Below are 22,259 nucleotides of genomic sequence, written 5' to 3'. Positions count from 1 at the left end.
GCATTCACAGCATTCTTCTGCCTTTTTTCCTATTATTCCTTAATTAATTACATCTTAAATCAATACATCTTTTCAGAAACACAAATTCACATCAGTCTCCTCTTTTCTCCTAAAACTTTTTCCAGTTATTCAGCCACAGAGGTGAATACTTTGATTTATTCTTCTTTCTTTCTCCCTTTCTGTCATATATTTTCATCTGAGAAAAGAGACAGCCCCAGTTACTGGTCACATACGCAAACTGACATCTGTATCCAAGAAAAGAAAATCCAAAGTGTTTAAAAGTGAGATCAGCATAGTAAACCAGTAGCATCCATCTGTAATGTGTTTAGAAATTTTTAGTAGACACTGTTAAGTCTTCACAATGTTTCCATTAACTTCTGATTTATCACAATGCAATTTGCTTTACATCCTACAGCTCCATTAAAAAGTAAATAAGAATATACTTCCTATTAGTTTTGTCTTGGTTAGTTATAAATATGGCAACATGCTTAGCTCCTACTATATTTTTAATTAGAAGTATCTATGGTGATCAACTAGAATATGGATTACACAGATTTTATCGTTTGACCTGGAAACTAATAACCATTTGTAAGAGTATTTCTATAGGGAAAAAAAAAAGGCCTTCCAAGTTTTTAATAGCTGCCTTACAGACTTTGAGGCATAACCCTTCTAGAAGCTGTGGTCTTCTTACATTTAAATTTGTTAAAGTTTCACTGCATATTTAAAGCAAATTTAAATTGTTTTCCATGCATGCTTAGGGAACAATGAAAATGTAATGAAAAATGCATACATTTTCAAGTGAGGCAGATTGGTGTTTAAATTCCACTGCAACCATTTGTTTTTTCTATGTTAAGCTTTACTTAAGCTTTCTGAACCTCAGTTTCTTGATCTGTAAAATGAAGATTAAATCCCCGTACATTCTGCATCTGCCCCATTAATAAATCATGTCCACTTTATTCTCAAAAGGTATTCAGAATCATCCAATTTTTTTCACCTGCATGCTGCCATCCTACTCCTAGTCATCATCACCATTATCTGGATTGCTGCAATGGATTTCTGTTTGGTTGCCTTACTCCTGCCTTTGCCTCCCTTTCAGTCTATTTGCAACTTTGGCAGCCAGAGTATAAATATTAAAAAGTGAGTCAGTTACACCATTTCTTTGCCCAAAAGTCTGTAAGAGGTTCTCATTTCACATGAGTAAAAGCCAAAGTCCTCACTATGTCCCACAAGGCCCTACATAATTTGATTCCTGTCCTTCACTATTTCTGACTTCCTAAACACACACACAGGCACACACACACACACACACATACACACACACCTGTGCCTTAGCAGTCTCCCTTGCCCACCTTTTTCCAGCCACATTGTCCTCCTTGTTCTTAAATATTCCAAATATTTCAGGTATGTTCAGGCCCTTGCACTTGCTGATTCGTTTGCCTAGAATGCATTCTGGATATCCATATGACTTGCTCCCTTGTTTATATCAATTCTGACTCAAATATTTTCTTCTTGGTAAATCCTTTCCTAGACACGCTTTCTAAAATGGCCAGTGACCCTCTTTCTCACCCTGTGCCCACACCTCATGTGCTCCTTTGCCTTATTTTCTCCTTAGCATTTACCAGTCTCTAAACACTGTATCTTTTATTTACCCTCATTGATCTCCCCTCCTAGAATGTAAGCCTCATGGAGGATGGGAATTTTTGTACTATTTGCTTTTGTTGTACTCCCAGCACTTAGAACCCAGGGCCTGGCACATAGTAGTAGGCACTTGATAACTTTGGTTTAATGACTTCCTACCTCTCCAGTTGTTTCAAAGATTAAGTAAAATAATCCATATAGAGGATCTCCTACGTAGCAGTCACTACCTCTTAAGAAATTTGACTTTGGTGGGAGTGGGGGCAGATGGACTTATGTTTAAACATACCTCTTTTGACTACCAGCTATTGATCTATGGGCAATTTACCTAGGCTCTCTGAGCCTCAGCTCCCTCCCCACAAAACCCCTTCCATGTATAAAATGGGTTATAATTAACATCTCACCTTACTATATAGAATAAATAATATAATGTATATAAACTACTTGGCACAGTACCTGGCATATAATTAACACTCAGTAAGTCATAACTGTTAATATGCTGATTTTTAAACATCTTATCCCATGGAAGTTGAGGAAAGTAGATGGTGGGAAGTAGTGGGATGGACTCGGAGTCCTTGGGTCCTGTCTTCTGTTTAATTCTGCTCTTTGATAGATGTGTGCCTTTGAAAAAATAACACAACTTTTCTCTGCTTCAGCTTCCTGTGAGGAGTACAGTAAATGATGACAGCATAACACCCAGGCAAGAACTGTTTGTCAAAGAGAAACTAGTTTCTCTATGGAAAAACCGTTATGAGTTTTATTAATAAACTAAGTATGTTGGGTGGAAAAGAAAAGTCCTACATGCCAATATCAATATGCATTTTAAATTTTAGATAAAATAAAGATAAAAATATTTTATTCTAATTATGGATGATCTGTGTCTTTCAGGACTGTATGTGCCTTCTCCCAAATATCAGCTCTAATGTCATATTTTTCTATAATAGTGTCAGACTAAGAGGATATGAAAACCTTGTCATTCTGGGGTGGGTGTATGTGTGTGTGCGCGCGTGCATGCATGTTGGGGTTAGGGTTACCAAATAAAATACAGGACAACCAGTTAAGTTTGAGTTCATTGTAAACAATGCATATTGTTGTTATACAAGTTTTAGCGTATAAAAGTTTAGTGTAAAACTATTTATTGTTTATCTGAAACATTTTAACTGAGCATGCAGTACTTTTAGTTGCTTAATCTGACCAACCTACAGGGGGCGCTGTATATGTCTGTCTGATACCCTTAGGCTTGTGACACAGGAAATGCGGTCTGATTAGTTCTGCGGCCCTTAGTTACAAGGGTCAGCTGTGCTGAAACTAGGTAGGTCTCTGCTGGCTTACTGCCACTTCCAAATGCTGCCCTCTACAACAGCCAATTACATTGTCACAGAGCCTTCTCATTAGACACAATCTAATGAGAAATGGCAGTTGTCAATACTTTGGAATTTTGTTCATTAGAAACTGTGTGGCAGATGAAGCAATTTTTCAACATTTAGTTTCATAATGAAATGATATCTTTGAAGTTCTGCATATTATATAAGAATGGGTTGACAATATTTAGACTCATTGAGTGTTAGATATGGAAGGCTCTTCAGATGCCATCTTGGCTACTCTTTTTATACTGATAAGGCGACACTCAGAGAGTTCAACAGATTTGTGCAGGACTACATTCTGGCTTGGATGAGATTTTGGCCCTCTGTCTTCAGGCTCCACTGGTTTTCCCTACAGAGTTTCCCCTATGGCGCTACCTATCCAATCCCTGCCATGACATTAGAATACACATTCATGTAGTGACAGAGTAGGATCCATTTTTCTTTCTCTGTGTGGCACCTTGCCCAGGATCATTTGGATGTATGGGTATAATTGATAATCTGGTGCACCATGGTGTGTAAACATTGCCATCCACCTGGCCACTGTTATTTTAAATCATAAGCTCATCTCTATTCACATAATTTTCTATGCATTAAATTGGGTCACTTAATGTGATTATACAAAAATAATGATACTATTCCCAGACCCTTATGATAATGCACATTTTTTTCCTATTCTTTGAGGTGCAATGTCAAAGGTAGATTCTAGTGTAACTTTCATCACTACAGCTTATTTAGATATTCTGCATTTTCAATATTTCAGTAAAATTTAAAATGTTCTTGCTTCAGAACAAATTCTAAATAATATGACACCAGTGGGACAATTGGAAATTTAAACAGTGACTTTAACGGTGATGGAAAAGAATGATGTTTCATTCTTTAGGTGTGATAATGGTGTTGTAGTTACATTTAGAGACACATACTGATATACTTATGGATGTGTGCTTGGCTTGACTTCAAGATTATATTGTGGAAGGAGACAGGATTAAGTAGGGAATGGATCAAACAAGATTAGTATTGAGATAATTATTGAAGGTGGATAGTGAGTACATGACAGTTTCATTATACTATTCTATCTACTTTTGTATATGCTTGAAATTTTCCAGAACAGTAAAAACTATGTCCTTATCCCCAAACTCTAGTCTGCTTATACAAAGACAAAATAAAATTACATCACAGGAAATCAAAGATTTTAATGCCCATCTTTAGTGGGGAGAAATAATATTTGTCCAAAAGTTCAGTGCTTGGGTGTCTGCTTCTTTTGTTCCCCTTCGTATTTTTGTGTTTTGGGGAGAGTAAACATGTAAGACAAAGAACTTAGAACTGGGGACTCAGGGAGTCTAGATTCTAGCAAGTTTCTGCCTTTTGTTAGTTGTGTGACCTCAGGCAAGATACTTAATCTCTTTGGGTCTCAGTTTTCTCATTATGTAAAATGAGAACATTGCACTGTGTGGTTTCATAGGGCGTTTGGCTCTAAAATTGTTTGACTTGATATCACACGCAGGCTTTCCAAATCCCCTGCAAACTTGGCTCATGGCGTGTTTAGTCCTGTATTCTGTCTGTGTTAATGGAGCAATGGGCTATATTCTGGGGACAACTGATTTTGACTTAAAGATATTAGGAATGAGACACCGAAATATTTTATGCTTCCCCTGAATCTCCTGTGCAGCAATTTATTATTTAGTTTCTTCTGAAATTGCTATTTTTTATTGAAATTTTCTAGTCAACAATGAGTTACAGAAATTATTTCTCACTTTGAAAAGTTGAAATTTCTTGATATAGTGTTAAAATAAACTCAAGATTTTAAAAGTGCACCCTTCTTTTAGTAGGCCAAGTTCTTCTTAATAATACCATATTTCCTATATATCATTTTGTGATTTTATTACCTTCAGTTATGTCCCCAGTTTTCTTAATTAATTCTTTTATGTATTCTCATGTAGCCAGATCTCTTCACCAATTTTATTCTTTTTTTTTCTATTCCTAATTCTGGAATTTGGCACACATTACACATGTTGTATTTAGGCCATAAAAAAAAAAAAGCCTTAGTGAGACTTCTGAATATGTGAAGCACAACCTTAGCTCACTGTAGATCTATGTCTTTGTAACTTCTACAGAAGTATTAAATTGTATTGCAGTCCTATAATCATTGCAAAACATTTGCTTATTAAAAATATGTACTGGATACTACTTTATAGCAATACTAAGTATTATCTCAATGTCACATCAAAATTCATCCATTCAACAAATGTTTAATGAATGTCTTCTAGGTGTGTTAATTCTGAAAAGCGATTTCACAGGAAAGAAGGCTTAGAAGAAATTACCAGAGGACACAGATTTCCAATTTTAAACTGATTTATTCATCAGAAAATGTTACTAAGTGACACTTACTTATTCATACACACAGTCCTCCTCTTGCGTAGATACTTCAAAATTACCATAATTAATTCAGAGACCCAACTCTGGTCCTCTTAAAGTAAAGTGACTATTTCAGTGGAAGCCATAATGGAATATCCCTAAGAAATACATTGTCAGCCTTAAAAAAATACAAATCCTCTTGGCTTACTCAATGTCTTTGTGATAATCCATTTTATCAATCAGTAACTTTCTGGACCAGGATTTGTTTGTTTAGTTTCTATGAAGCAGTGATACTTTTATCTAGAATCTTTCAGCGTCAGCTTTTGATCTTCATGGAATCATGGGGTTTTCTGTCAATTTGTTAGAAGTACTAGACATGACAAGTACTATGATTTCTTCCTTCTTTAGCCAGATATGTACTCTAGTGACAATGCCAGATTCTTGGATACTGCTTTTGTAACCATTCCTTTCTTTCACCATAATCTCTGACTGATACATTAGGGTGGGCTCTGTGGTTAGCTATTAATATTAACATTCATTTATTTAGTCATTCAATAAACATTCTTCTGGTCATTCACTCTTTTGTTAGGTAAGTACAAGAGTGACAAAGATAATCCTGGCACCCTCCATTTCAAAATAACATGTTTCTTGTTATATAACATTTCTTGTTAATAACAAAATAACATATTAGTAATACTTGGTAGCATATCAACTAATCATATGGTCTGTGGTTGAGCTTAAACAGTCTGTGTTGTCTTGATCACAGTGTCTTGGGTTTCCTTTTGAGTCTTTCATAATATTTTCATGAAGATTTCCATCAGGCTGCAGGGGAACATTAGGGGAACATGTGTCCAGGGGAAAGGATTAACCAAATCATTCTCCCTTCTTGGCCAACCCTTTAGAGATTTTTGTTGTTGTTGTTTCACCATGCTTTTAATACTCTTTCATGAGGAATATTTCAAAGTCTTTTTAAAATGAAAAAAATTAGAGCCACTGGTTGCCCTTTGATCATATAGTTCTCTCATTTTCACATAACTGCTTTATGTAAAGGAGGGCTTGATTTTCTATTTCAAAAATGAATTTCCTCCCTGAGCCCCTCCTATTACTCTCCATAGTGACTTTTTATTCATTCATTCAACAAATATTTACCAAATGCTTATTGTGTGTTAGCATTGCATAGATAAAAAACTCAGTAAGTATATTTTTCTTAAGAAGGTTATGACTCAGTTCTTTTCTCTGACCAGCATTATTTTTGTTATTGATATCCCTCCCTTGAGTTGTGTTTACTTCTTATACTGAACATTTACTGAGTTTGTTTCTGTTTGCCCTAGCATTCTAAGGAACACAACGCAATTTTGGGTACTGTAAATTTTTTCAATTTTTTTAAAAATTAAAACTGAAGGAAATAATTCAAATATTCTTCAAGTCATATCTATATTATCCTCAAAAACTTGTACCTTAATTTTTTTAACATTATCCTCTAAATGTATAGTATTAAACTATTCCCTAATTGTCACAGATAATAATGGAGTAAACTTGACTTCTTGGGCCACTATCACTTTGAGGCATGGAGACCAGGGAACTTTGCCTTCCTTTTGTGTGTTTGTTCCCAGAATCATCTAGCTCAAGTCCTTGAATTTGTCTCCTGACCACATTTTAAATTGTCCTCAATCTTCCAATCTGCATCTCGCTCTACTCTTGTGCCAACTTGTTAAATAGCCCTCCAGTTCTCACTTGTAATCCTCATATAATTTTCCCTCATTGTGTTACAAGGATTTCTTTTCATTTCCCTTTTGTCTTATGAATTCCTGTGTTTGGGGAGTGGGTGGTCACTTCTGTGACAAAGGAGAGAAAAGGTTGCCAAAGATGTTACCTCTTGTGCCCTTTTTATTTCCTTTGCTCCACACTCTCCATTCTGTATTCTTGATCACATATTGTAGATGGTTAGGTTGGGAGGAGAAAGAAAATCAGGCACATATTTCACACGTCAATTTGCCTAGACCGTATCAAACCTCTTAACTGGTCTTCCAGGCTGTAATTTCTACCCAAGGCAGGGAATTCAGCAGACAGATAACATGTAACCTGTTAAAATGCAATTGTACTTATTCACACACAGATATTTCTTCAGGCACATTAAATAATGCCTGTTCCCATATCCTTAACATTCCCTTTATTTACGACTATCCTGATATTCAGTTCATTCTTTAAGGAAGAACTCAAATGCTGCTTACTCCATGAAATGATCCTTCACATTTGTGAGAGAATTAATTCCTCTCTCCTCTGTTCTATAGTTTTACTGGATTATTCTGTTATAATTATATAATGTTCCTCTTTATCCCTAATAGTTCTTTTGGCTTTAAATTTTATTTTGTCTTATATTAATATTGCTATAGCTTTATTTTTTGTTTTATATTTTTAGTATTTTACTAGAAGAGTTTTTAAAAAATATTTTTATTGTTTTGCTTTTCCATGTAATTTTGCTTTAGACATGTCTCAAAACTGGACTTCAAAAAAAAATCCAATCTGATAGAATTTAATCCATTTATATTTATTGTTATTCTTGGCTGACTTGTACTTTTTCCTATTTTCAAATCTCAGTTTCAGCCTTTAGTAACTTTGTGATTTGGACTGCTTGTTTAACTTATATATATCTTACTTTTGTCATCTGGAAAATGTTGGTTATAATAGTATCTACCTAATTGTAAAGAATCAATCAGTTAATGTATGTAAAATGCTTTAAATGGTGCATAGCGAATGCACAATGAATGCTATTACTACCACCACTGCCAGTACTACTACTACTATTTTACCTTGTTTTCTATTTATAGGACCTTATTTATTTTATTTCTTTGTTTGCTTCTTATAATTTCCTGACTCACTGTAGAAGAACTTTTCTACTCTTTTTTCCCTTTCTACTGGATTGAAACTATAAATTTTAGTGCCATTATTTTTTTGGTTACGATTATTTTTGTTTATTTATTTTTAAATTTACTTACAGTAGCATTCATCCATTTGGTGTACAATTCTATGAGTTGCAATGCATGTACAGATTCTTGTAACTATCACCACAATCAGAATTCTAAACAATTTCAAATGCACTATTTTCTCCTGCTGACCTCTGTAGTCAGACCTCCTACTACCCCTAAAATCTGGCAATCACTGATCTGTTTTCTGTCTCAAAAGTTTTCCCTTTTTCATCTAAATGTAATCATAGAGTATGTAATATTTTGAGATTGTGTTCTTTTACCTAGAAAAATGTCTTTGAGATGAATCTATGTGGAGATCTATTACATTTTAATGATAAAAATTTTTTCCAAAATTTAAAATTGTTTTATATATCCACACTTTTTAAATGAAAAGATCTTAGCTATATGTATACATACTGACCCTCCATCCTTCTGTTTTTCTTCTTATTGTTGTCTAGAATTTTAATTCTACTTTTAAAAACATAATTTTTTTTGCTTTTCAGGTAATTAAATGTAGCAAGAATGTTCTTTAATCCTTTCAATCACTCATTTTTTTTTTTGTCTTTTGACCTCTTTGTATTTACTATTTTTCTTACTGATGCACATTCCTTAATAGTTTTTTCATCAAGGGTCCGTGAGTAGTAATTTCTCTTACTCTTGGTCTGAAAATGTCTTTTTTTTTTTTTTTGCTATTTCTTCAGTGTAAAATGATAGTATACCTTGAGATAGAATTCCAGATTGAGTTTTCTTTCCATTTTCAAAAGATATTTGCTATTGTTTCCTAGTCATATTGCTGCTAATGAAAATTTATTGCCAATTTTGTCAATTTTATTTTTTGTAGATAAGCAGTTATTCTTTCTGGGAAGTTTATATATATGAATATATAGTTATATGTATAGTTATTCTTACAGAGTTATTCATATATATAGTTACCGTGTATATATATATATAGCTATTCTTCATTCAGTTTCACTAAATTCTGCTGAAGTGTTGTTTTATTTTTGGTTTTTCAACATGACCTTTGTTTTATACTTTTAATCTAAGAATATCTATTTTTATTCAGACTTGGAATTTTTTATCTATTCCCTTTATTCTATACTTTGAATTTTTTTAAGTATACTTGAGAGTCTTAACTGGCATTTTATGTCTCTTAATTGCTTTTTTATGTATTTTAAAATATCTTTATCTTTTTGCATTGCATTTTAGGTGAATTTATCAATACTACATTTCAGTTCACTAATTCTTATCATTGACTCTTACTAATTTAAAGTTTATTCCACTAACTTTATTTAAAAAAAATTAAACCTTTATTTGTAATATTCAAGATTTCTAATCTACTTACTCTTCTTAGCTATTTGTATTTCATAGTATACGGTTCTATTTTTTTGCATATTATTGCTTCTCTGTATCTTTTTGAAAATCCTTAAGGTTTTTATACTGAAGTTGTTACCAGGATGTTTCTGTTTTGTTTTGTTTTGTTTATCCCCCTCTGGAATACATTTATTTCCCACTTGTTGATTTCTTTGATTACAACTTTTAGCATTAAATTTTCATTACTGTTTTGGAGTTTTGGTTTGATATAGCAGATTAGTTGATGCTATTTCCGTTGAGTCACAACTGTGAATCTCTGTCTCTTCTTTAATTTGATGGAATTTCTAACTATTTTTTAACAATAGACAATGGTGGAACTGATACTACATCAGTTTCTGGATACTTCTTATCTCTCATATCAGTCACTTTAGAGCCTTAAACTGAGACTTGAGAAGTTTCACTACCATGTGAATGACCACATGGAAAGACCCTGAGACTTCACGGAGAGGGAGTGGGGCCCAGCTGATCCCAACCTTCCAGCCATCTCTGCCAGGGAACCAGGCATGTGAGTGAATCTATCTCTGACCCTTCATATCACCCCAGCCACCATCTGAATACAATCAAGGATAATAATTGATACCAGGTGAAGCGGAAGAATCACTCAGCTGAAACCTGTTGAAATTCCTGATCCACAAAATTATAAGATAGAATGAAATGGTAATTGTTTAAGCCATTAAAGGTTTAGGGTGTTTTGTTACTTAGCAATAGACAACAGAAATGGGGCTTTATCTTGAATTTGTTTCCCTACCTCCTACCCGCACCCCTGCAATCTCTGTACATACCCTTCTTGACTACTGGTTTTGGGATGCTTCACTAAATTTCCCTATTCCTCAGTCCAGAACTAAGGCTTAGAGCTCCTATTGAGAGTAGGTGATACGGGAGATACTGCAGACTGGAGTCACTGAGCCAAAAGCATCTTGGTCCAGTTCCTCACTTACATGAAGTGCCTCCAGTATCATTCCTTCCCTCTGCCAGAGCCTCAGGAAATCTTTAGAGTGAGGACCTGGAAGTAAAGCACATGAAAATGTGGAGCTCCACTAGGACTTTGATCCCAGAAGTGTCTCACTCTCATTTAATTCACACTCAACCTCCAAAAATTCATCAACAATCCATTTTAAATGTTTCTATGAGTCTATGGCTTCAGAGTTTATGGCTTCGGAGACTTCTGTTCCAGGTATGCAGATCTAGGTTGTGTCTCTTTGATATGCCTGTCTCCCCAAATTTCAGGGTGATGGTTTGCTATACAGCCTCAGTTCTCTGATGGGTCCAAGAAACGTCAGTGATTTTCAATTTATCCGGCTTTTCCTTGTAAGGATGACAGTGATGACTTCCAAGCACCTTGCCTGTCCGAGCTCAAGCCAGAAATTAGTTATAGCTTTTTTATTTTAAATTTTCATAATTTTTATAAGTATATATTATTGTTAAAAGTTTGGACCAGAATGCAGAACCTCCAAGTGTGAAATTACAATTCCCCCTCTACCACAAATCCTAAATATTTTCTTTACAATTCTTTTTCAGTGTATAAAGCAGACTTTAAAAGAAAAAAACCTATATAATCCGTCTAACATACACACAGAAATGTGCCACATCCTAAGTGTACAGAACAATGAATTTTCACAAACTGAAAGTCACCAGTACAACTGGCACCCAGGTAAAGAATCAGAACATTACCACACTCCCAGGAACACCTCTCATGCCCTCTTCAACTGCCCTTTCAACTTTACTAATTGCCCACACTCCCAAAAGACAACTACTATTCTGACTTCTTTATTTATTTATTTATTTATTATTATACTTTAGGTTTTATGGTACACGTGCGCAATGTGCAGGTTAGTTACGTATGCATACATGTGCCATGCTGGTGTGCTGCACCCACTAACTCGTCATCTAGCATTAGATATATCTCCCATTGCGATCCCTCCCCCCTCCCCCCACCCCACAACAGTCCCCAAAGTGTGATGTTCCCCTTCCTGTGTCCATGTGTTCTCACTGTTCAATTCCCACCTATGAGTGAGAATATGCAGTGTTTGGTTTTTTGTTCTTGCGATAGTTTACTGAGAATGATGATTTCCAATTTCATCCATGTCCCTACAAAGGACATGAACTCATCATTTTTTATGGCTGCATAGTATTCCATGGTGTATATGTGCCACATTTTCTTAATCCAGCCTATCATTGTTGGACATTTGGGTTGGTTCCAAGTCTTTGCTATTGTGAATAATGCCACAATAAACATACGTGTGCATGTGTATTTATAGCAGCATGATTTATAGTCCTTTGGGTATATACCCAGTAATGGGATGGCTGGGTCAAATGGAACTTCTAGTTCTAGATCCCTGAGGAATCGCCACACTGACTTCCACAATGGTTGAACTAGTTTACAGTCCCACCAACAGTGTAAAAGTGTTCCTATTTCTCCACATCCTCTCCAGCACCTGTTGTTTCCTGACTTTTTAATGATTGCCATTCTAACTGGTGTGAGGTGGTATCTCATTGTGGTTTTGATTTGCATTTCTCTGATGGCCAGTGATGGTGAGCATTTTTTCATGTGGTTTTTGGCTGCATAAATGTCTTCTTTTGAGAAGTGTCTGTTCATGTCCTTTGCCCACTTTTTGTGGGGTTGTTTGTTTTTTTCTTGTAAATTTGTTGGAGTTCATTGTAGATTCTGGATATTAGCCCTTTGTCAGATGAGTAGGTTGAGAAAATTTTCTCCCATTTTGTAGGTTGCCTGTTCACTCTGATGGTAGTTTCTTTTGCTGTGCAGAAGCTCTTTAGTTTAATTAGATCCCATTTGTCAATTTTGGCTTTTGTTGCCATTGCTTTTGGTGTTTTAGACATGAAGTCCTTGCCCATGCCTATGTCCTGAATGGTAATGCCTAGGTTTTCTTCTAGAGTTTTTATGGTTTTAGGTCTAACATTTAAGTCTTTAATCCATCTTGAATTGATTTTTGTATAAAGTGTAAGGAAGGGATCAGTTTCAGCTTTCTACATATGGCTAGCCAGTTTTCCCAGCACCATTTATTAAATAGGGAATCCTTTCCCCATTGCTTGTTTTTCTCAGGCTTGTCAAAGATCAGATAGTTGTAGATATGTGGCGTTATTTCTGAGGGCTCTGTTCTGTTCCATTTATCTATAGCTCTGTTTTGGTTACTGTAGCCTTGTAGTACATATACCATATACTACATATGTAGTACATATGTAGTACATATACCATGCTGTTTTGGTTACTGTAGCCTTGTAGTACAGTTTGAAGTCAGGTAGCGTGATGCCTCCAGCTTTGTTCTTTTGACTTAGGATTGACTTGGTGATGTGGGCTCTTTTTTGGTTCCATATGAACTTTAAAGTAGTTTTTTCCAATTCTGTGAAGAAAGTCATTGGTAGCTTGATGGGGATGGCATTGAATCTGTAAATTACCTTGGGCAATATGGCCATTTTCAGGATATTGATTCTTCCTACCCATGAGCATGGAATGTTTTTCCATTTGTTTGTATCCTCTTTTATTTCCTTGAGCAGTGGTTTGTAGTTCTCCTTGAAGAGGTCCTTCACATCCCTTGTAAGTTGGATTCCTAGGTATTTTATTCTCTTTGAAGCAGTTGTGAATGGGAGTTCACTCATGATTTGGCTCTCTGTTTGTCTGTTATTGGTGTATAAGAATGCTTGTGATTTTTGTACATTGATTTTGTATCCTGAGACTTTGCTGAAGTTGCTTATCAGCTTAAGGAGATTTTGGGCTGAGACAATGGGGTTTTCTAGATATAACATCATGTCGTCTGCAAACAGTGACAATTTGACTTCCTCTTTTCCTAATTGAATACCCTTTATTTCCTTCTCCTGCCTAATTGCCCTGGCCAGAACTTCCAACACTATGTTGAATAGAAGTGGTGAGAGAGGGCATCCCTGTCTTGTGCCAGTTTTCAAAAGGAATGCTTCCAGTTTTTGCCCATTCAGTATGATATTGGCTGTGGGTTTGTCATAGATAGCTCTTATTATTTTGAGATATGTCCCATCAATACCTAATTTATTGAGAGTTTTTAGCATGAATGGTTGTTGAATTTTGTCAAAGGCCTTTTCTGCATCTATTGAGATAATCATGTGGTTTTTGTCTTTGGTTCTGTTTATATGCTGGATTACATTTATTGATTTGCGTATATTGAACCAGCCTTGCATCCCAGGGATGAAGCTCACTTGATCATGGTGGATAAGCTTTTTGATGTGCTGCTGGATTCGGTTTGCCAGTATTTTATTGAGGATTTTTGCATCAATGTTCATCAAGGATATTGGTCTAAAATTCTCTTTTTTGGTTGTGTCTCTACCCGGCTTTGGTATCAGGATGATGCTGGCCTCATAAAATGAGTTAGGGAGGACTCCCTCTTTTTCTATTGATTGGAATAGCTTCAGAAGGAATGGTACCACTTCCTCCTTGTACCTCTGGTAGAATTCGGCTGTGAATCCATCTGGTCCTGGATTTTTTTTGGTTGGTAAGCTATTGATTATTGCCACGATTTCAGCTCCTGTTATTGGTCTATTCAGAGATTTAACTTCTTCCTGGTTTAATCTTGGGAGGGTGTATGTGTCGAGGAATTTATCCATTTCTTCTAGATTTTCTAGTTTATTTGCGTGGAGGTTTTTGTAGTATTCTCTGATGGTAGTTTGTATTTCTGTGGGATCGGTGGTGATATCCCCTTTATCATTTTTTATTGCATCTATTTGATTCTTCTCTCTTTTTTTCTTTATTAGTCTTGCTAGCGGTCTATCAATTTTGTTGATCCTTTCAAAACACCAGCTCCTGGATTCATTAATTTTTTGAAGGGTTTTTTGTGTCTCTATTTCCTTCAGTTCTACTCTGATTTTAGTTATTTCTTGCCTTCTGCTAGCTTTTGAATGTGTTTGCTCTTGCTTTTCTAGTTCTTTTAATTGTGATGTTAGGGTGTCAATTTTGGATCTTTCCTGCTTTCTCTTATGGGTATTTAGTGCTATAAATTTCCCTCTACACACTGCTTTGAATGCATCCCAGAGGTTCTGGTATGTTGTGTCTTGGTTCTCATTGGTTTCAAAGAACATGTTTATTTCTGCCTTCATTTCGTTATGTACCTAGTAGTCATTCAGGAGCAAGTTGTTCAGTTTCCATGTAGTTGAGCAGTTTTCAGTGAGATTCTTAATCCTGAGTTCTAGCTTGATTGCACTGTGATCTGAGAGATAGTTTGTTATAATTTCTGTTCTTTTACATTTACTGAGGAGAGCTTTACTTCCAAGTATGTGGTCAATTTTGGAATAGGTGTGGTGTGGTGCTGAAAAAAATGTATATTCTGTTGATTTGGGGTGGAGAGTTCTGTAGATGTCTATTAGGTCCACTTGGTGCAGAGCTGAGTTCGATTCCTGGGTATCCTTGTTGACTTTCTGTCTCGTTGATCTGTCTAATGTTGACAGTGGGGTGTTAAAGTCTCCCATTATTAATGTGTGGGAGTCTAAGTCTCTTTGTAGGTCACTCAGGACTTGCTTTATGAATCTGGGTGCTCCTGTATTGGGTGCATATATATTTAGGATAGTTAGCTCTTCTTGTTGAATTGATCCCTTTACCATTATGTAATGGCCTTCTTTGTCTCTTTTGATCTTTGTTGGTTTAAAGTCTGTTTTATCAGAGACTAGGATTGCAACCCCTGCCTTTTTTTGTTTTCCGTTTTCTTGGTAGATCTTCCTCCATCCTTTTATTCTGAGCCTATGTGTGTCTCTGCACGTGAGATGGGTTTCCTGAATACAGCACACTGATGGGTCTTGAGTCTTTATCCAATTTGCCAGTCTGTGTCTTTTAATTGGAGCATTTCGTCCATTTACATTTAAAGTTAATATGGTTATGTGTGAATTTGATCCTGTCATTATGATGTTAGCTGGTTATTTTGCTCGTTAGTTGATGCGGTCTCTTCCTAGTCTCTATGGTCTTTACATTTTGGCATGATTTTGCAGCGGCTGGTATCGGTTGTGCCTTTCCATGTTTAGCACTTCCTTCAGGAGCTCTTTTAGGGCAGGCCTGGTGGTGACAAAATCTCTCAGCATTTGCTTGTCTGTGAAGTATTTTATTTCTCCTTCACTTATGAAGCTTAGTTTGGCTGGATATGAAATTCTGTGTTGAAAATTCTTTTCTTTAAGAATGTTGAATATTGGCCCCAACTCTCTTCTGGCTTGTAGGGTTTCTGCTGAGAGGTCCGCTGTTAGTCTGATGGGCTTCCCTTTGTGGGTAACCCGACCTTTCTCTCTGGCTGCCCTTAACATTTTTTCCTTCATTTCAACTTTGGTGAATCTGACAATTATGTGTCTTGGAGTTGCTCTTCTCAAGGAGTATCTTTGTGGCGTTCTCTGTATTTCCTGAATCTGAATGTTGGCCCGCCTTGCTAGATTGGGGAAGTTCTCCTGGATAATATCCTGCAGAGTGTTTTCCAACTTGGTTCCATTCTCCCCGTCACTTTCAGGTACACCAATCAGACGTAGATTTGGTCTTTTCACATAGTCCCACATTTCTTGGAGGCTTTGCTCGTTTCTTTTTATTCTTTTTTCTCTAAACTTCCCTTCTCACTTCATTTCATTCATTTCATCTTCCATCGCTGATACCCTTTCTTCCATTTGATCGCATCAGCTCCTGAGGCTTCTGCATTCTTCATGTAGTTCTCGAGCCTTGGTTTTCAGCTCTGTCAGCTCCTTTAAGCACTTCTATGTATCGGTTATTCTAGTTATACATTCTTCTAAATTTTTTTCAAAGTTTTCAACTTCTTTGCCTTTGGTTTGAATATCCTCCCATAGCTCAGAGTAATTTGATGGTCTGAAGCCTTCTTCTCTCAGCTCGTCAAAGTCATTCTCCATCTAGCTTTGTTCCATTGCTAGTGAGGAACTGCGTTCCTTTGGAGGAGGAGAGGCACTCTGCTTTTTAGAGTTTCCAGTTTTTCTGCTCTGTTTTTTCCCCATCATTGTGGTTTTATCTACTTTTGGTCTTTGATGATGGTGTTGTACAGATGGGTTTTTGGTGTGGATGTCCTTTCTGTTTGTTTTCCTTCTAACAGACAGGACCCTCAGCTGCAGGTCTGTTGGAGTACCCGGCTGGCCGTGTGAGGTGTCAGTCTGCCCCTGCTGGGGGGTGCCTCCCAGTTAGGCTGCTCGGGGGTCAGGGGTCAGGGACCCACTTGAGGAGGCAGTCTGCCCATTCTCAGATCTCCAGCTGCATGCTGGGAGAACCACTGCTCTCCTCAAAGCTGTCAGACAGGGACATTTAAGTCTGCAGAGGTTACTGCTGTCTTTTTGTTTGTCTGTGCCCTGCCCCCAGAGGTGGAGCCTACAGAGGCAGGCAGGCCTCCTTGAGGTGTGGTGGGCTCCACCCAGTTCGAGCTTCCCAGCTGCTTTGTTTACCTAAGCGAGCCTGGGCAATGGCGGGCGCCCCTCCCCCAGCCTCGCTGCCACCTTGCTGTTTGATCTCAGACTGCTGTGCTAGCAATCAGCGAGACTCTGTGGGCGTAGGACCCTCTGAGCCAGGTGCGGGCTATAATCTCCTGGTGCACCGTTTCCTAAGCCCATGGGAAAAGCACAGTATTCAGGTGGGAGTGGCTCGATTTTCCAGGTGCCGTCTGTCACCCCTGGAAAGGGAACTCCCTGACCCCTTGCGCTTCCTGAGTGAGGCAATGCCTCGCCCTTCTTCGGCTGGTACACGGTGCGTGCACCCACTGACCTGCGTCCACTGTCTGGCACTCCCTAGTGAGATGAATACGGTACCTCAGATGGAAATGCAGAAATCACCCATCTTCTGCGTCGCTCACGCTGGGAGATGTAGACCGGAGCTGTTCCTATTCGGCCATCTTGGCTCCTCGCCCTATTCTGACTTCTTATAGCATATGCTAGTTTGGCTTGTTTTTGAACTTATACGTGGAATTGTACAGTATGTGCTCTTTCGTATCTGACTTGTTGGGTTTAATGTTAGGTTTTTAAAATAATCTGCATTATTGTATATAGTTCATTCTCATTGCTCACTGTGACAATTTATTTGTCCATTCTAAAGTATATGAAGATTTTCATAGTTTCCAGGGCTGCTGAAACTTTCTAGTACATATTTTTGATGAATATATATGTGTGTTTCTATTAGGTGTATACCTTGGAGAAGTCTAATTGCTGGGTCATAATGTATGCATACTTTCAGCTTTCGTAGACACTGAAAAGTAATTTTCTGCATGGCTGTCCCTGTCCTCCTTCACTCCCTCATTGCCCTATCCCATCAACACTACCCAGAATGTATGAAATTTCTGGGTGCCCCATATCCTCATCAACATTTGATATTTTGCATCTTTTTCTCTTTTGCTGTTTCTAAAGTGTATAGTGGTGTTTCACTGTGGTTTTAATTTTATTTTCCCTATGGGTAATAATGTTGAGCATCTTTTCATGTTTACTGGCCATTTGAGCATGCCATCCATTATGATGGACTTTTAGTCAAGTCTATCTTTCTAGGTAGACTGGGAGGTCTTTCTAGGCAGAGTTCTTATCATTACCTTTGCTATCGGGGGACCTGCCCCGATAATCACGTAGGTTCTTTTCTATTTTCCTAAGCGTTGGCTGGCTTGAGAAATAAAAGGACAGAGTACAAAAGAGAGAAATTTTAAAGCTGGGCGTCCAGGGGAGACATCACACATTGGTAGGATCCGTGATGCCTCCCAAGCCACAAAACCAGCAAGTTTTTATTAGGGATTTTCAAAAGGGGATGGAGTGTGCGAATAGGTGTGGGTGACAGACATCAAGTACTTAACAGGGTAATAGAATATCACAAGGCAAGTGGAGGCAGGGCGAGATCACAGGACCACAGGACGGAGGCCAAATTAAAATTGCTAACGAAGTTTCGGGCACCATTGTCATTAATAACATCTTATCAGGAGACAGGGTTTTGAGATCAACCGGTCTGACCAAAATTTATTAGGCGGGAATTTCCTCTTCCTAATAAGCCTGGGAGCGCTATGGGAGACTGGAGTTTATTTCACCTCTGCAATCTCGACCATAAGAGACAGGTACGCCCCGGGGGGGCCAGTTCAGAGACCTACCCCTAGGTGCGCATTCTCTTTCTCAGGGACGTTCCATGCTGAGAAAAAGAATTCAGCGATATTTCTCCCATTTGCTTTTGAAAGAAGAGAAATATGGCTCTGTTCTGCCTGGCTCCCCGGTGGTCAGAGTTTAAGGTTATCTCTCTTATTCCCTGAACAATTGCTGTTATCCTGTTTTTTTTTCAGGGTGCCCACATTTCATATTGCTCAAACACACATGCTGTACAATTTGTTTAGTTAACGCAATTATTACAGGGTCCTGAGATGATATACATCCTTCTCTGCTGACAGGATTAAGAGATTAAAGACAGGCATAGGAAATCACAAGGGTATTGATCGGGGAAGTGATAAGCGTCCATGAAATCTTTACAATTTATGTTTAGAGATTGCAGTGAAGACAGGCATAAGAAATTACAAAAGTATTAATTTGGGAAACTAATAAATGTCCATAAAATCTTCATAATCCACGTTCTTCTGTCATGGCTTCAGCCGGTTCCTCCGTTTGGGGTCCCTGACTAGTTTCACTGTGGTTTTAATTTTATTTTCCCTATGGGTAATAATGTTGAGCATCTTTTTATGCTTACTGGCCATTTGAGCATGCCATCCATTATGATGGACTTTTAGTCAAGTCTATCTTTCTAGCTAAACTGGGAGGTCTTTCTAGGCAGGGTTCTTATCATTACCTTTGCATCTCTCAAAATCTGCCATGATGTTGTTCTTCTCATGTGCCTTTCACCCAGTGTTACAAAGATGCCTGCTTAACTGAATGAACATATAAAACATATAGGGTCAACTTTTACATCCCAAGCTGCACTTAGGAGCCACCACAAGGATTATTCCTGAAAAATCAAATATGTTAAGTTTTAGATTTTACGAATTTAAAAGATCTTAAGTAAATATTTATTCAGTGCCTAGTATATATTGGGTTTTGTGTGAAGCTGCGTTGGGGGAGGGCTTATACGTGAATCAGAGACAATTCTTTTACTCATGGAGCATTTAGACCATGGGCTGGCCTAGACTAAGTGCTGGTTTTGAACGAGCCCGCCTTTAATATAAGACCTCGATGTATATTCCCCCATCTTGCTGGTGCAATTAGATGGGAAGAAGCTGATGTATAGTACTTTAAGCAGATGAACATGAAAGCTACTTTGAAATTTCATCTTGTGAGATTTCTGCCTAGTAATTTTCTAAAAGGAAAAAAAAATAAGATTTTTCACTGATGTTTTTTTCAAAAGTGGTGTGAAGTGTGTTTCAGAGATGAAAACATCCAATTACTTGGTTCCTAATTTCTCAGCTATCCTAGACAGTCTCAGGTGTCACTGTGGGTTTTATTAAAGAAATTCTCTTCCCAGTCTGACACAGCTTTGTTATCCTCTATAATAGCAGAGCTGCGACCTCCACCCTGAGGAGACACTCTTCCTGGCACTAAGTGTGACACCTAGAGATTTCATTTTGCCTCAAACACTTTACTATTTTCCTCCCATAACTGTGAAAAGCTCCTCTGTGGAATCAGATACTTTATGCAGTAGGTACACACACTGAAAAAATGACTTTCAGACTGTGGACAGCCACCTCCCAAAGGAAAAATACTGTAGCTTGTGAAGGTGATGGCGCAAAGCCAGTTTCTCTGTGGTGCTTAGTGAGAGATCCCATTGTGTACTTATGTACTTTTTTAAAGGTATTCTTCATTCTGCCTTTCTCTTCTAATCAACTTCTGCTACAGAAAGTAAAGAGAAAAATGAACCCGTCCGTGGAGAAACTACATTATGTTTAGTACCTAAGGTATAAAGGGTGGCTGTCGTTTTCTTGTTTTCATCATATTCAAAATGATTCAAAACTTTTCACCTATTGAAGATGAGGTGGCATGCGTATCTCAACAGTTATGATGATTCACGTGCCCATTTCTTCACTCTGTGCTCTGTGAAGTGATAAGTACTTTCGTAGCTCATGTTTCATGGAACTTGTGCCTGTAAACTATTTTAGAGTTTCTGGCCTAATGCACTTTTCCTCAATGATAGTTAAAATTCCGTGGGAAGGTTTCCACATGCCACGGACTTAAACATGTCCTAGCAGCCACAGCATGGCAGCTGAACTTTCTTCTCCTTCCACCCTGTCTCTGGTTCCAGTGACTCGCTGCCAGGGACTCTGGTACTCACAGAAGAATGTTTTCTACCCGGAACCATTGTCCCTGTCCCCCTCCTCTTCACCATGATCGTGGAAACAGAGCTGATGCTGAAGTGCTCAAGGCGTCGAAGGCATGTGTGTTCCCCTGAGACCCCAGCACATTAAGTTCATATCTGATTCATGCAGAAATGGGGGGAGGCTGGGCGTGGTGGCTCATGCCTGTAATCCCAGCACTTTGAGAGGCCAAGACGGGCTGATCACCAGAGGCTGGGAGTTCGAGACCAGCCTGACCAACTGGAGAAACCCCCGTCTCTACTAAAAATACAAAATTAGCTGGGTATGGTGGCACAGGCCTGTAATCCCAGCTACTCGAGAGGCTGAGGCAGGAGAATCGCTTGAACCTGGAAGGCGGAGGTTGCAGTGAGCCATGATCACACCACTGCACCTCCAGCCTGGGCAGCAAGAGCCAAACATCATCTCAAAAAAAAAAAAAAAAAAAAGAAAGAAAAAAGAAAGAAAAGAAATGGAGGGAATACTTCTTTGCTTGCTTCTCTGTTAATCTTTTTCTTTATCAAATACATCCCCAAGCAACACACCTACGCCCCATGTCTCACTGAGTTTCTAATGAAGGAAGTCTTTCGTTTTCCATCTGTTGTCCCTATCCCCAGAGGCCTGGCAGGGAGAAATATGCAAGTGACCAGCACCACGCTGCACTTAGAATCATCTCCCACTTCCAGTGACCAAGGCATTGTCCTTGGGTTAGGCACGTATCCCCTACTCTCCCTTCTCTTAGCTGGAGTCCCTCCCAGAGGGTGCCTCAGTTTCTCAGGAGAGTGGTCTTTTGTGGGGGCTTACCTTCCAGTTCAGCTGACTGAAATGTCTACCTTCAACCACGCTCACAGCTTCCATATGCCTTTTTTCTAGGACTCCACCACCACTACTGCCCTCAAAGCCCTGACCACATGCCACAGCATTTATTTGTGAGATTACTTTTCTTGTTGGTAAATACAGCTAGTTAGAAAACATCCTTAGTTATCCATTATCCAAACAAATAAAGCTCAAGTTTTGTATTTTGTGTTCATGAGCTGCTTTATATGGTTTCTGAGATTCCAGATTCGTTTGATACTTTTTCAAACCTTCTGCTTGCCTTTTTTTCTGAGCTGCATTTGCTATTTCCTTACCTCGTTTAACTGCAAATACCCACATGGCATTTGAGTCCTTGCTTTTCTACTCTGTCCTGCCCTCATCTGAAACCTCCTTACCTATTGCTTTGATTACCACAATGTGGTAATTACACTATGTGGATCTCTTTTGATCAGTCACAGATTTGACTTTTTTTGGTCTATTCAAGTAATGTTTTTCCAGACACCACTATGTGCCAAGAG

The 22,259-nt window shown here is 38.0% G+C and overlaps 1 protein-coding gene across 12 annotated transcripts in view; it reads left to right on the top strand.

Annotated features, from left to right (window-relative positions):
* Positions 1 to 22,259, top strand: part of NTNG1 (netrin G1) — a 365,210-nt gene that overhangs the window by 54,393 nt on the left and 288,558 nt on the right. The gene's annotated exons all lie outside the window — the stretch shown is intronic.

The sequence above is a fragment of the Pongo abelii genome, chromosome 1 (assembly GCF_028885655.2).
Source record: "Pongo abelii isolate AG06213 chromosome 1, NHGRI_mPonAbe1-v2.0_pri, whole genome shotgun sequence".
In the NCBI taxonomy this organism is placed as follows: domain Eukaryota; kingdom Metazoa; phylum Chordata; class Mammalia; order Primates; family Hominidae; genus Pongo; species Pongo abelii.
This window is presented reverse-complemented; position numbering and strand designations above follow the sequence as displayed.